This window comes from Vicia villosa, linkage group LG1 (genome assembly GCF_029867415.1).
Source record: "Vicia villosa cultivar HV-30 ecotype Madison, WI linkage group LG1, Vvil1.0, whole genome shotgun sequence".
In the NCBI taxonomy this organism is placed as follows: domain Eukaryota; kingdom Viridiplantae; phylum Streptophyta; class Magnoliopsida; order Fabales; family Fabaceae; genus Vicia; species Vicia villosa.
The window spans coordinates 10,985,868-10,998,619 of record NC_081180.1 but is presented as its reverse complement, the minus strand read 5'-3'; the positions used below and the strand labels follow the sequence as shown (position 1 = coordinate 10,998,619).

General features: G+C 39.4%; 1 non-coding gene across 1 annotated transcript; it reads left to right on the top strand.

The window, feature by feature from the left end:
• The first annotated feature begins 12,271 nt into the window (after positions 1-12,271).
• LOC131645325 (small nucleolar RNA R71) lies at positions 12,272-12,378 on the top strand. The gene has a single exon (XR_009296954.1). It is a non-coding gene; the product is annotated as a small nucleolar RNA R71 (small nucleolar RNA).
• Positions 12,379-12,752: the final 374 nt, after the last annotated feature.

Below are 12,752 nucleotides of genomic sequence, written 5' to 3'. Positions count from 1 at the left end.
GTACGTATGCGTACCAGTTTAATTAATGCAATCATTTTACGTTATATTTTCATCTTTCAGTGCACATTTACTGCCTTTTTATTGCTTTGATTTACTTTAAAGCCTTTAATTTCAGTGTTTTACTTTTACTTTAAAGTCACTGCTGCATTCAAAACAAACCAGATACACATAATATAACAAAATAAAGCAATTAGTCCTGGAGTATTCTAGTTGATTCTGCAAAAGTAACCTTTAAAAAGGAAACTAGCGCTTGTTTACCATTTTTCTGGGTAAACAATCATATAAATTGAAAATAGGCCAATATCGATCGTTTCATGTAACATGAGATTAATACCTCGCACTACTAACAAAATAGAAAATAGAAAAGATGAAAGTGGGCCGCCTTGTCACAAACCCCTAGCGAAACTAAATTCATCTATTGGGATTTTGTTAAAAAAAGGACATACATAGATGCTAAGTTTATACCTTCCTAGATCCATCATGTTCACAAAATAGGAAATCTAATTTAGATATGACGTCTAGGTATTCAAATTCTAAGTATTCAAAGGATTTTTTAAATTCCACTTTGAAAAGGGATGTAATATTCCTTTAAGCCGGTTTTATTTGTTGAAAAAGATGTATTATTCCTTTAAGTCTATTTCATTTGTCACAAGGAGGCCATAAATGATACGTATCCCTTTCAAATAAAATTGAATCTCTAATATAACTTTACCAATAACCTTCTTCAACATATTATTGATCGCGACTTTACGTGTCTATAAATCTGATAACTGCAAGTGCACAGTCGTGTCGTGTAGTTTTAAAAGATATCGAATCCACAGGGACTATGAATCGATCTACCGTTATCTAAGGTTACTATGTAAAGCTAGGAGTACTAAAGTTTCGTTTGTTCCTAAGGGAAAGTGATTGTGAGAAAATAAAGAATAATAATAAAAGACAGGTATCAGTATGTATTTCGTTTAACTAAAGGTAATCCGAAGGTCCATTGGCTTTTGCATAATTAAATTAAAAATCTTTACTAATTCCAATTGATTAAAAATCCTCGTCTCAAACTTTCGCTCTGTTGATTCAGACTACTATCCTAATCCTAATGTACGCTTTCGCCATCCCATTAGATTTTAGAAGAGCTTTTTGGAAACAATGTAATTAATAAAATGCCTATTTTACGAGGTTGTTATCTATTTAAATCTCCTAATCTCAAACTTTCGCTCTGTTGACTCGGAGCAAGCTAATAACCCTAACGTACGCTTTCGCCATCCCGCTCGAGTGTAAAAACAATTTTTGAAAATAAATAAGTTCCAATTAGTTTTAATACGCTTTCTCCATCCTTAAAACTAATGTCCTATGTCTACTATCCAGTTAAAGACCTCAAACTTTCGCTCTATTGGTTTTAACCTTTGACTGTCTTAAGCCCTCAAACTTTCGCTCTATTGGTTTTAAGACTTACTAATTAAACTAGACATGTAAACCAAAAATAAGTGATAGTTAATAAAACATAATTTAAGCCAATTTATTTCGGATCCCTACGGTTAACTTACTTTACATACCGACACCTTTAGTAATTTAGCCAGACATATTAATACGATTAAACATGCATAAATCGGTTCGGTTCATAATAATAAGCATATTAAATGGCATATAATATATCATGCAATGATAATATAAATAAAGGCGGTAAATAAAAAACCTGAATTAAAATAAATCTGAATTGAATTGAATCTTGAAGTACTCGAACTTCCACCACAGGTTGGCTGGATCGTTCTTCGGAATTTAAATGGCAGAAAATAAAAACAATGAAATAAAACGATAAATCTAACGTAAGGCTAGATCTACGAAAAGTTCACAACAACTTCCAGTGTAGAAATTGTTGTGAGAAAATAAACGGTTAAATGAAAGCAGAATAAGGAAAAGCAGTTCGCGGTACAATTTCGGCAGCACTTCGTTGGCAGGAAATCAGACAGATTGAAGTGAAGTGACTGGTCCTATTTATAGGAGGGGCTTTGCAGCTGCTTTGCGTGAAAAGAGGAACTTCTGCAGACTGGGGCGTGGAGACGTGCGTCTCCTATTCTTCAGGGAGACTTGAGACGTGCGTCTCAAGTGGAGAGAATTTAGGGAGGTGGAGACGTGCGTCTCCCTTTTGCTGAGGTGGCAGAGACGTGCGTCTCTGCTTACTTGTGTGGCTTGGGCTGCTTTCCTTCGTGGGCTGGATTGCTTCATTGGGTCTTTGGGTTTCTTTCAGCACACTTGGCCCTTAATTGCACTCCCTTTTTACTTCAGCACCCAATTTACGTCTTTTAGGCATAAATAAGAGTCGTTTTGGCTCCATTTCTTCTCTTTTTCACAATTTGGCATAATAAGAGTGTAAAACCTGAAACAAAGCAAATACACGCGTAATATCATAATAAATTAACATAATAAACGAAAAATGCTATAAATATCTATGGATTTTAAGCTAAATATACGATATAAAATCGTGTTATCAAATTCCCCCAGACTTGAACCTTTGCTTGTCCTCAAGCAAAATAAGAAGATAAAGATAAATGAAACACACTTCCACCACGTCGTTCAGTCATACTCAGCTACATAGTGTTCTTATTCGGAAATAATGATAATGAATCTAGCAATAAACCTATAGTAACAACACTAAACAACTCCCAGTATGCATACCAATCCGAATCATGCCATTATAGCTCGACCTTTTTTGACTCGTCATCATGTTTCACCCTTTTCATTCGCGCGCAATCACATGAAGCCCATTATCTTGACACGCACATAGCAGAGTAGTCGGTTAGTGACTATGATCCTTCTCATGGAGTTCTGGCACAATAAGTGGTATACTCCTTAGCATTCACTTGTAGATTGTGGGGAATCGGACAATAGTCCTTCCTACCAAGTTCAGTACCAGATGACTTCTGAACCAATCGACAGTGAGTTTTTAAATTCTTTGTATTTGAGATTTGCGACCGTTAGGTTAAATGATCTTGTGAGGATCACCTTACTTAGTAGGCACATTTCTTCTTACGGTTAAGCACACATAATTATTATTATGAGGATCATACACTTATATTCATCGACTCTCTGCGTAGTTTGTATCTAAGACGGTGCCGACTGCTAGAATAAACTACTAAGGGTTATTTCAAAACTTAAAGTCGATGGTTTTGGTATAACGGGTATTCAAATCGGTTACGCATACTCAGGGTTTTAGAGTGTTGGGACAATAAGGATATTGACTATATTCAGTTTCGGTGCGTTGAGTGTTTGAGTAACTTCGTATTTCTCGAACGTGTGGGGTTTGCGTTTATCGTTTAGGAGCAAGAATTTTTGTTATGGCTCAAGAAAATGGAAGAAATTGAAATAACTACGGAATTATACATATAAGACTTAAATTCCATAAATATTCTTTATTGAATTTGAAAAACATTACAAGGAAGGGAAATAACTGAAGGGAAAAATAAAACTAAAGGAAATAGAAATAATACGACTCCCCCAGACTTAGATGATGCAATGTCCTCAGTGCATAAGAACTACTCCTCATTGTTGCGGTTGCGAGAACTGCTCGCGCCTCTTGTACGAACACGGCGACGTCTATCAGGAGAGTCATTCACACGAATGTCAAGGTCATGCAAATATGTAGCAATTTCAGCGTATTGACTTTCGTTCCTAATAGCATAGTCACGGTGCTCCTGTTGCATCTCTCGGATGAGCCTAATTGTTTCAGTTTGGTTTGTCTGCATAGCTTGAACGAGTTGATCTTGTCGTTGAATAGCAGCATACATGGCTTCAAGAGTGATAGGCAGAGGGTTGTTTGGAGGAGGTTGGTTGACATCAGCTTGCCCTTGGTTGAGTTCTTCTTCATTTGCATCCATAGGTTCATTAGGATGTTCTTGTTGGTTATCTTGAGGGTTGTCTTCAATAAGCCTCCAACGTTGAACATAACGGATGTTGATTCTTTCGGGGCATGGAAGGATGACATAAGAAATAGGAACTTTGTTGACGACCAAAGTGTATCGGCCATCATGGCGGGGTGAAACCAAGTGGGAGTCACGGCAGTAGGTGAGATCTAGTGACTGAGCGGGCTTCATGAGATGTGAGAGTGAGAGGAGCTCGTCACCAAGACCTAAAGCACAGGCCAAGGTAGTAATAATGCCTCCAAGCAAGAATGGATTTGTAGCGGGGGCGTTGACTAAACCTTGGATGTGTTGGAACATAAACGGTGCGACATTGAAACAGATATTGTTAAGCGCACAGTAAAGGAAAAATAATTCATTTTGGTTTACCTTGTGGTTGTTGGATCTCGCAAAAATAGTATGCCCCAAAACACGTTGAAAATAACGTATAGCGGGGTTTTGAATGTGGGAAGCATGGAGAGCTCTCCAACCGGTAGGATTTTCTCCAGTGAGATGGAACCAAAATTCAAAAGCGAGTTCCTCCCAAGATCGACCATTGAGTTCTTGAAAGATTGAGCGGTGAGCGATTGGTGCATGATTAAAATGCAAATATGAAGCTACGACATCTTGATCGAGAGCATATTCACGGTTGAACATCCGAAATTGGATGCTACCGGTTGAGAGTGGTTGAGTAGAGGGAGTGTCGTAGTTGAAAGAACTCAGAAATTCTAAGACGAGCGGCTCATAAGTAGGTACGGGTTCGGTACAAAGATGGTGGAGGCTAGATTTAGTGAGCAAACGGGTAACACCATCAATGAGACCCAAAGTTTCTAGACACTCGGTGTTCACAAATTTTGTGGGAACAACCGAACGTTCGTAGAAGGCGACATATTTAGTGCGTTGAGCGTCGTTGTCATCATCTCGGAAGATAATGTTTGAAAGGTCGGGAGGTGGTCGCTCGGGACGCTCACTACGGATTAATGAACGTGGAGGCATGGTGAGTTTGGAAATGAAAAATAGAAATGTAGTGTAGGAGAAATAGAGAATGGTATGATAGTTGTGAAGAAGAAGAGTGGTGGTGGTGTGGTTTTATAGTGAGGTTTGAAAATGGGGTGGTTAATGGAAAATTAAAATGGATTAATGGTGGTGTTTGAAGTTTGAATAGAATAGAAAAGTGGGAAATGAATGGAGTTTAAGAGGTGAATGATGGAGGATGAATGAGGTTAATGGAGTTTAAATGGAATAAATAGGGGAAGAATGAAGAAGATTGAAAGATGAATTTTGAAATTCAAATTCAAAATTCAAGAGGGAAAGAGAGTGGTCTGCGTGGTCAAACAGACTGCTGGCCTTGGGAGACGTGCGTCTCAGGCAGCTAGTCTGCTGGGGCAGAGCATGGAGACGTGCGTCTCCTGTCCCTTGTTTCGTGTCAGCTGGTCCCACACAGATGGAGACGTGCGTCTCCTGTTGTAGGCAGGTGGGTCACGCATGCAAGTGACCAGACAGTGCTGACAGATACCATTAATATTGTCCATCAGTTCATAACAGTGTCGGATTTTAATACTATTAACAGCAAAAATGATAACTAGGCAAGTATATATATAGCAGTCAATAGCAGTGTAACATAACACAGTAGCAGTAATCAAAAGAATTTTGCATTTAATATTAAACCAGTACTGAGTGTTAACAGAAGCAGAAAGTAAAAGTGCAGAAAAATGAAAATCTAAACTAGGAATAGAAATTACTAAAACTAGAAATAAAATCTAATAGTTTAATACGGTAACATCTAGCCACGTCTATTGTTGTTCTGATTAGACTGAATGTGTTTGAAAACTTCGTCGAACTGAGCATTTACTGTGTCGATAAAATCGAAGAAATGCATTTGCAAAGTGTGTAGCTCGTTGCGCACATGTTGTACATCTTGTTGTAGCGCAGTGATGGCTTGCTCGTGCGTATGCAGATTAGGCATTCTTTGATTCACTGATGCGGTAGATGTAGCAGGTTGTTGTTGCTCGAGCTCGACATCAGTCATATCAACAGTGTAGTCATCAACAGAATTTTCAGAACGAGTTTCAGGCTCATACTCAGATATAGGTTCATCAATAGGAAGAGGTTCATAATCAGGAATGGGTTCATCAGCAGGAAGAGGTTCATAGTAACCAGGAGGTGTTTCAGGTTCAGATTCAGATGCAGGCATTTCCTCATCAAAATGTTCATAAGCTTGAGGAGTTTCAGGTGATGGCTCTCTCTCAGGAATCTGACCATAGTAAAGCCAGTTGGTAGGGTTGTGCACACTCGTCCTAGGATTCGGTAAGGTGAACTGATACCAAACTTTGTTATCAATGAGCAATTCAAAACGATCAGGTCCAAGATTACCGATGATACCTCGATTAAAGCAGAAATTGATGTCCATAGAGGTATGGGTACCAAAAGGTGTCAATCTAAGCAAAGGCACTCTCATTCCTATGGCATTAGCAATCATAGTGACGAATCCGCCGATCCTAATGGGTGAAACTTCGTCTTGCGTGATGCGCTCGAAGTTCGTTAGCATGAATGCGATGGCATTGACCGGGCGATTCTGAGATGTACAAAACATGATGAACAACTCTTCTCTAGTAACTTCAGTGACATTATCGGGTTTGCCAAAAATATAGTGAGCAAGGATCTTGTGAAAGTAGCGGAAAGCAGGATTGTGGATGTTTTCAGATTGAAATTCATTCTCTTCAGGGTTGTCGTTTCCAGTGATCTTGCCCCAGTACTTTTCCAACTCCCAGTATGGAAGATTTTCTTCAGCTACTTGGGCGTATTCATCAGGTCCATGAGGTAGTTCTAACATTTCAGCAAAATCTCGGATGCAGAAATTAAACTCCATACCAAAGAGTCTAAAGAGAATAACTCCTTTTTTCAGCCCTTGTCCACAGTTTGGAAGATAGGTCAGGGAGCTCAAGAATTCCAGAGTGAGCTTCCGATAAGTGCTAAACTTGCGGAACAAGTGAGAACCAGTCCAACCGATTTGGTTAAGCAGGTGTAGGATGCTTTCTTCGATACCAAGCTTCACCATAGTTGGTTGGTGAGGATAGCAAGTCAACTCCATGTGTCTTCCAGCCAGCTTGTTAAATCTTGCTTCTTGTCCTCTACCACGGAACACAACTTCCATGTTATCAACTTCTTGCATCGTAGTTAGTAGTTAAATGAAAAACCTAGAAGTTGAAAAATATTAAGATTAAGTTAGAACTAGGCTAGTGTTCATTTTTAAAAATAAAATTAAATAAAACAAGTTATAATAGTAATTATAATTATAAAAAGGAAGTATTTTCTCGAATGAAGAAAGCGGCTATAATTATAATAGTTATTATAAGATGTATGAAAAATAATAAGAAAATTAAAATCTAGAATAATTAAAAATAGAATAGTTAAATGAAAATTAAAGATTAAAATTTTTTTAAAAAAATAAAATCAAATAAAAATAAAAAGAATAAATAAATGTGGGTTGTCTCCCACCAAGCGCTTTGTTTAATGTCGTAAGCTCGACGATTTTAAAATAGAAAACTATTTTTTCGAAAGAGCGGGCAGTTCGTCAAGTTTAAAAACTTCGATGTTTTCATCGTAATCGAGATGATGGTAATACTTAAGACGTTGCCCATTTACGACAAAAGGTTTGACGGTTTCTCCTTTGATTTCTATCGCTCCACTTGGAAATATGTTAGTTATTTCGAAAGGGCCAGACCATCTAGATCGTAACTTACCAGGAAATAATTTTAGTCTAGAATTAAATAAAAGCACTTTATCGCCTATGCTAAAGTTTTTCCTAGATATACGCTTGTCGTGCCATTTTTTCGTTCGCTCTTTATAGATTTTGGCGTTTTCGTAAGCGTCTTGTCTAAGTTCTTCTAATTCGTTTATGTCTAGAAGTCGTTTCTCACCAGCGGCAGTGTAGTTTAGGTTTAAATTCTTAATGGCCCAATAGGCTTTATGTTCTAACTCTACCGGTAGGTGGCATGATTTTCCATAAACGAGTTTGAATGGGGTAGTTCCTATTGGAGTTTTGAAAGTTGTCCTATAAGCCCATAAAGCTTCATTTAGCTTGGTTGACCAATCTTTCCTAGATATAGCAACAATTTTCTCCAATATTTGTTTTATTTCGCGGTTAGATACTTCTACTTGACCGCTTGTTTGTGGATGGTATGGTGTGGCTATTCGATGATTCACTCCATATTTTCGAAGGAGTTTCTCAAGTATCCTTGAAATGAAATGGGAACCTCCATCGCTAATTACCAATCTTGGCACACCGAACCTAGGGAAGATGACGTTTTTGAAAAGTTTGATAACTACTCGTGTATCGTTTGTAGGAGAAGCAATAGCTTCTATCCATTTTGAAACGTAATCGACGGCTACGAGTATATATTGATTTCCAAACGACGATGGAAACGGTCCCATGAAGTCTATTCCCCAGACGTCAAATATTTCTACTTCAAGAATGCCCTTTTGAGGCATTTCATCGCATCTCGAAATGTTTCCAGTTCGTTGGCATCTATCACAGCTTAGTACAGCAAAATAGACGTCTTTCCACAGGTTGGGCCAGAAGAGTCCAGATTGAAGGATTTTGGCGCAGGTTCTAGATGTGCTATGGTGTCCTCCACACGGTGCAGAATGGCAATGTGTTATTATGCTTCTTATTTCCTCCTCGGGTACACAACGTCTAAAGATTCCATCGGGGCCTCTTTTGAACAAGAGTGGGTCGTCCCAATAGTAATGTTTTAGGTCATGGAAGAATTTCTTCTTCTGTTGGTAACTTAGATCAGGAGGAAGCACACCAGCAGCTAGGTAGTTTACGAAATCTGCATACCAAGGTGCGTCAGATCGGGCTAAAGCTATTTCAGCTAATTTCTCGGTTTCAGAGTTTGGACGGTATGGTTCGAATTCATTTGCTTCTAATTGGGCGACGAGTCTTTCATAAGGGAAATCATCGTCAATTGGTACTTGTTCGGGTTTCAGATTTTCCAATCGAGAGAGGTGATCTGCTACGACATTTTCAGTGCCTTTCTTATCTTTAATTTCCAGGTCGAACTCTTGTAGTAACAAGATCCATCTCAAAAGTCTTGGTTTAGCGTCCTTTTTGGTTAGGAGGTACCTAATGGCGGCGTGGTCAGTGTATATGATTATTTTGGCTCCTACCAGGTAAGAACGGAATTTGTCTAATGCAAATACGACAACTAATAATTCTTTTTCTGTCGTGGCATAATTCATCTGAGCTTCGTCTAGGGTTCTACTCGCATAATATATGACATGTAGTTTCTTATCCTTTCTTTGTCCTAGAACGGCTCCTACAGCATAATCACTCGCGTCACACATTATTTCGAAAGGTTCATTCCAGTCGGGAGGTTGCATAATTGGCGCAGAGATTAATGCTCGTTTAAGCGTTTGAAATGCTTCAGTGCATTTATCGGTGAAAATAAATTCGGCGTCTTTCATGAGTAATTCAGTTAAGGGTTTGGTTATTTTAGAGAAATCCTTGATGAAGCGTCAGTAAAAACCAGCATGTCCCAGAAAACTTCTTATTTCTCTAACGGTTTTGGGAGGTTGAAGGTTTTCGATAATTTCAATTTTTGCTTTATCAACTTCGATTCCTCTATCAGATACGATGTGTCCAAGTACAATTCCTTGTCGAACCATGAAATGGCATTTTTCCCAATTAAGGACTAGGTTTACGCTTACGCATCGTTTAAGCACCATTTCAAGGTTTTCTAAACATGTTTCAAAACTTCCTCCACAGACAGAGAAGTCGTCCATAAAGACCTCCATTATTCCATCTAGGAAGTCGGCAAATATTGCCATCATGCATCTTTGGAAGGTCGCGGGTGCATTGCAGAGTCCAAAAGGCATTCGTCTATAAGCGAATGTACCATAAGGGCAGGTGAATGTGGTCTTCTCTTGGTCGTCAGGGTGGATAGGAATTTGGAAAAATCCGGAGTATCCATCCAGATAACAAAAATGTGAGTGTTTAGCTAGGCGTTCGAGCATTTGATCTATGAAAGGTAAAGGGAAATGGTCTTTTCGGGTAGCTTTATTTAACTTCCTATAGTCAATGCACATTCTCCATCCAGTTTGGGTACGTTGTGCTACAGACTCTCCTTTTGCATTAGTGATTACAGTGACTCCTCCTTTCTTTGGTACGACGTGAACAGGGCTAACCCATTTACTATCGGATATAGGATATACTATTCCAGCTTCTAGCAGTTTTTGGATTTCCTTTTTAACCACATCGCTCATAATAGGATTTATTCGCCTTTGGTGTTCCCTAGAGGTTTTACTATCGTCTTCGAGCATAATGCGGTGCATACACAGAGAAGGGCTTATACCTTTCAGATCTGATATGTTGTATCCTAAAGCGGTAGGGTATTTTCTTAGGACATTAAGTAATTTTTCAGTCTTGGTTCGTCCTAAGTTGGCGTTCACTATAACTGGTCGGTTTAGTTCTTCGTCTAGAAATTCGTATCTAAGATCGGTAGGAAGTGTCTTCAGCTCTATAGCAGGTTTCTTAGGTCCAGGTATAGGATCAGGAGTTAAAGCTAAGCATTCACTCAGGTGGTTATCTTGATATTCCTCACGCCAGTTGTCATCTTCAAGAATTGGCGGCATAGGAATTCTTAGGATTTCGGTTTCCTTACTTGGTTCGGATTTTATTTCCTTGACACACTCGTCGATTATGTCGGCAGAACAGCATGTGTCAATTATAGAAGGTGCTTTTAGGAATTGGGAAAGTATAAATTCTATTTTCTCTTCTCCTACTTCGAAAGTAAGCTTTCCTCGCTTTACATCTATAATTGCTCCAGCGGTTGCTAAAAATGGTCTTCCTAATATGATCGGGATGTTAGAATCTTCTTGGATATCCATAATGATGAAGTCAGTTGGGATGTAGAATTGACCTACACGAACAGGGATATTCTCTAACATTCCTACAGGGTACTTAACTGAACGGTCTGCTAGTTGAAGAGACATTCTTGTTGCTTTAAGCTCACCTAGATTGAGTTTCTTACAGGTTGAAAGAGGCATCAAACTAACACTAGCTCCTAAATCGCACAAGGCTTTCTCTATGATGGTTTTTCCAATTACGCAGGGTATAGAGAAACTACCAGGGTCTTTCAGTTTTGGAGGCATGTTATTTTGGATGATAGCGCTACATTCAGCGGTAAGCGTTATAGTTTCGTTATCCTCGAGTTTCTTTTTGTTTGATAAGATTTCTTTTAAGAACTTAGCGTACGAAGGCATCTCAGTTATGGCTTCTGTGAACGGTATGGTTATGTTTAATTGCTTCAGAAGTTCTACAAATCTTTTAAATTGCGCTTCGGTTTTTGATTTAGCTAATCTCTGAGGGTAAGGAATTTGTGGCTTATAAGGTGGTGGTGGAACATAAGGTTTCTCTTTTTCGGGTTCCACTTCGTTATTGTTCTCATCAGTCTTAGCAGTTTGTTCGTCAGTTGTTTTCTTTTGGGTTTCCTTTGGCTCTTGTTGTGACATGGGTACGTTTTGAGTTCTAGGATCTATGGGTCCATCGTAATTCGTTCCACTTCGTAGTGTTATCGCGTTCGCATGTCCTTTAGGATTGGGTTGAGGTTGAGCAGGAAACGTGCCAGCAGGGGCAGCAGTAGGTGCTTGTTGTTGAGCTACTTGTGAGATTTGAGTTTCTAACATTTTGTTATGCGTAGCTAACACATCTACTTTGTTCGATAGTTGTTTTAGTTGCTCGCTATTGTGGATGTTTTGATTCAGGAAGTCCTTATTGGTTTGTTGTTGGGAAGCTATGAAGTTCTCCATCATAATTTCTAGGTTTGACTTCCTAGGGGTGTTTTGAGCAGCTACAGGCGCTTTTTGGTAGCCAGGTGGTACAGCAGGTGCTTGTCCAGGCGCGTACAACGCATTGTTGTTCTTATAAGAAAAGTTCGGGTGGTTTTTCCATCCAGGGTTGTACGTGTTAGAATAAGGGTTTCCTTGAGCGTAATTTACTTGATCAGATGGGACTCCAGTCAAGAGTTGGCATTCAGCAACTACATGCCCAGTCAATCCACAAATCTCGCAGTTAGGTGCTACAGCGGCAGCGGTGGCTGAAGGAGTGATGGTTAAATTCTCGATCTTGAGTTAAAGCGTCTACTTTAGCGTTAACGCGGTCTATACCACTTATCTCGTACATTCCTCCTTTGGTTTGGGCTTTCTCTAGAGCGGCTCGTTCTCCACCCCATTGGTAATGGTTTTGTGCCATGTTCTCTATGAGTTTGTATGCTTCATCATGGGGTTTGTCCATTAATGCTCCGCCAGCAGTGGCATCTATAGTCATTTTAGTGTTATATAAGAGACCTCCATAGAAAGTATGGATGATCAGCCATGGTTCGAGTCCATGATGAGGGCATATTCTAAGCATGTCCTTGTAATGTTCCCAAGCTTCGAAGAGCGATTCGTTATCTTTCTGGGTAAATCCGTTGATTTGACCTCTGAGCATAGCAGTTTTGCTAGGCGGAAAGTATCTCGCTAAGAATACTCTCTTCAATTCGTCCCATGTAGTTATGGAATTGGAAGGCAGGGATTGAAGCCACGCTCTCGCTCTATCTCTCAAGGAGAAAGGGAAAAGGCGTAATCGAATAGCTTCGGAACTAACGTTGTTGGCTTTGATAGTGTCGGCGTATTGCACGAACACGGATAAATGGAGATTGGGGTCGTCTACAGGGCTTCCAGAGAATTGATTCTGTTGAACAGCTTGGATCAGTGAAGGTTTCAGTTCGAAATTGTTCGCTTCAATCGCAGGTGGTGCGATACTTGAATGCGGTTCAGCGCGCGAAGGAGCGGCATAGTCTCTAAGAGGGCGAATAGCAGCCA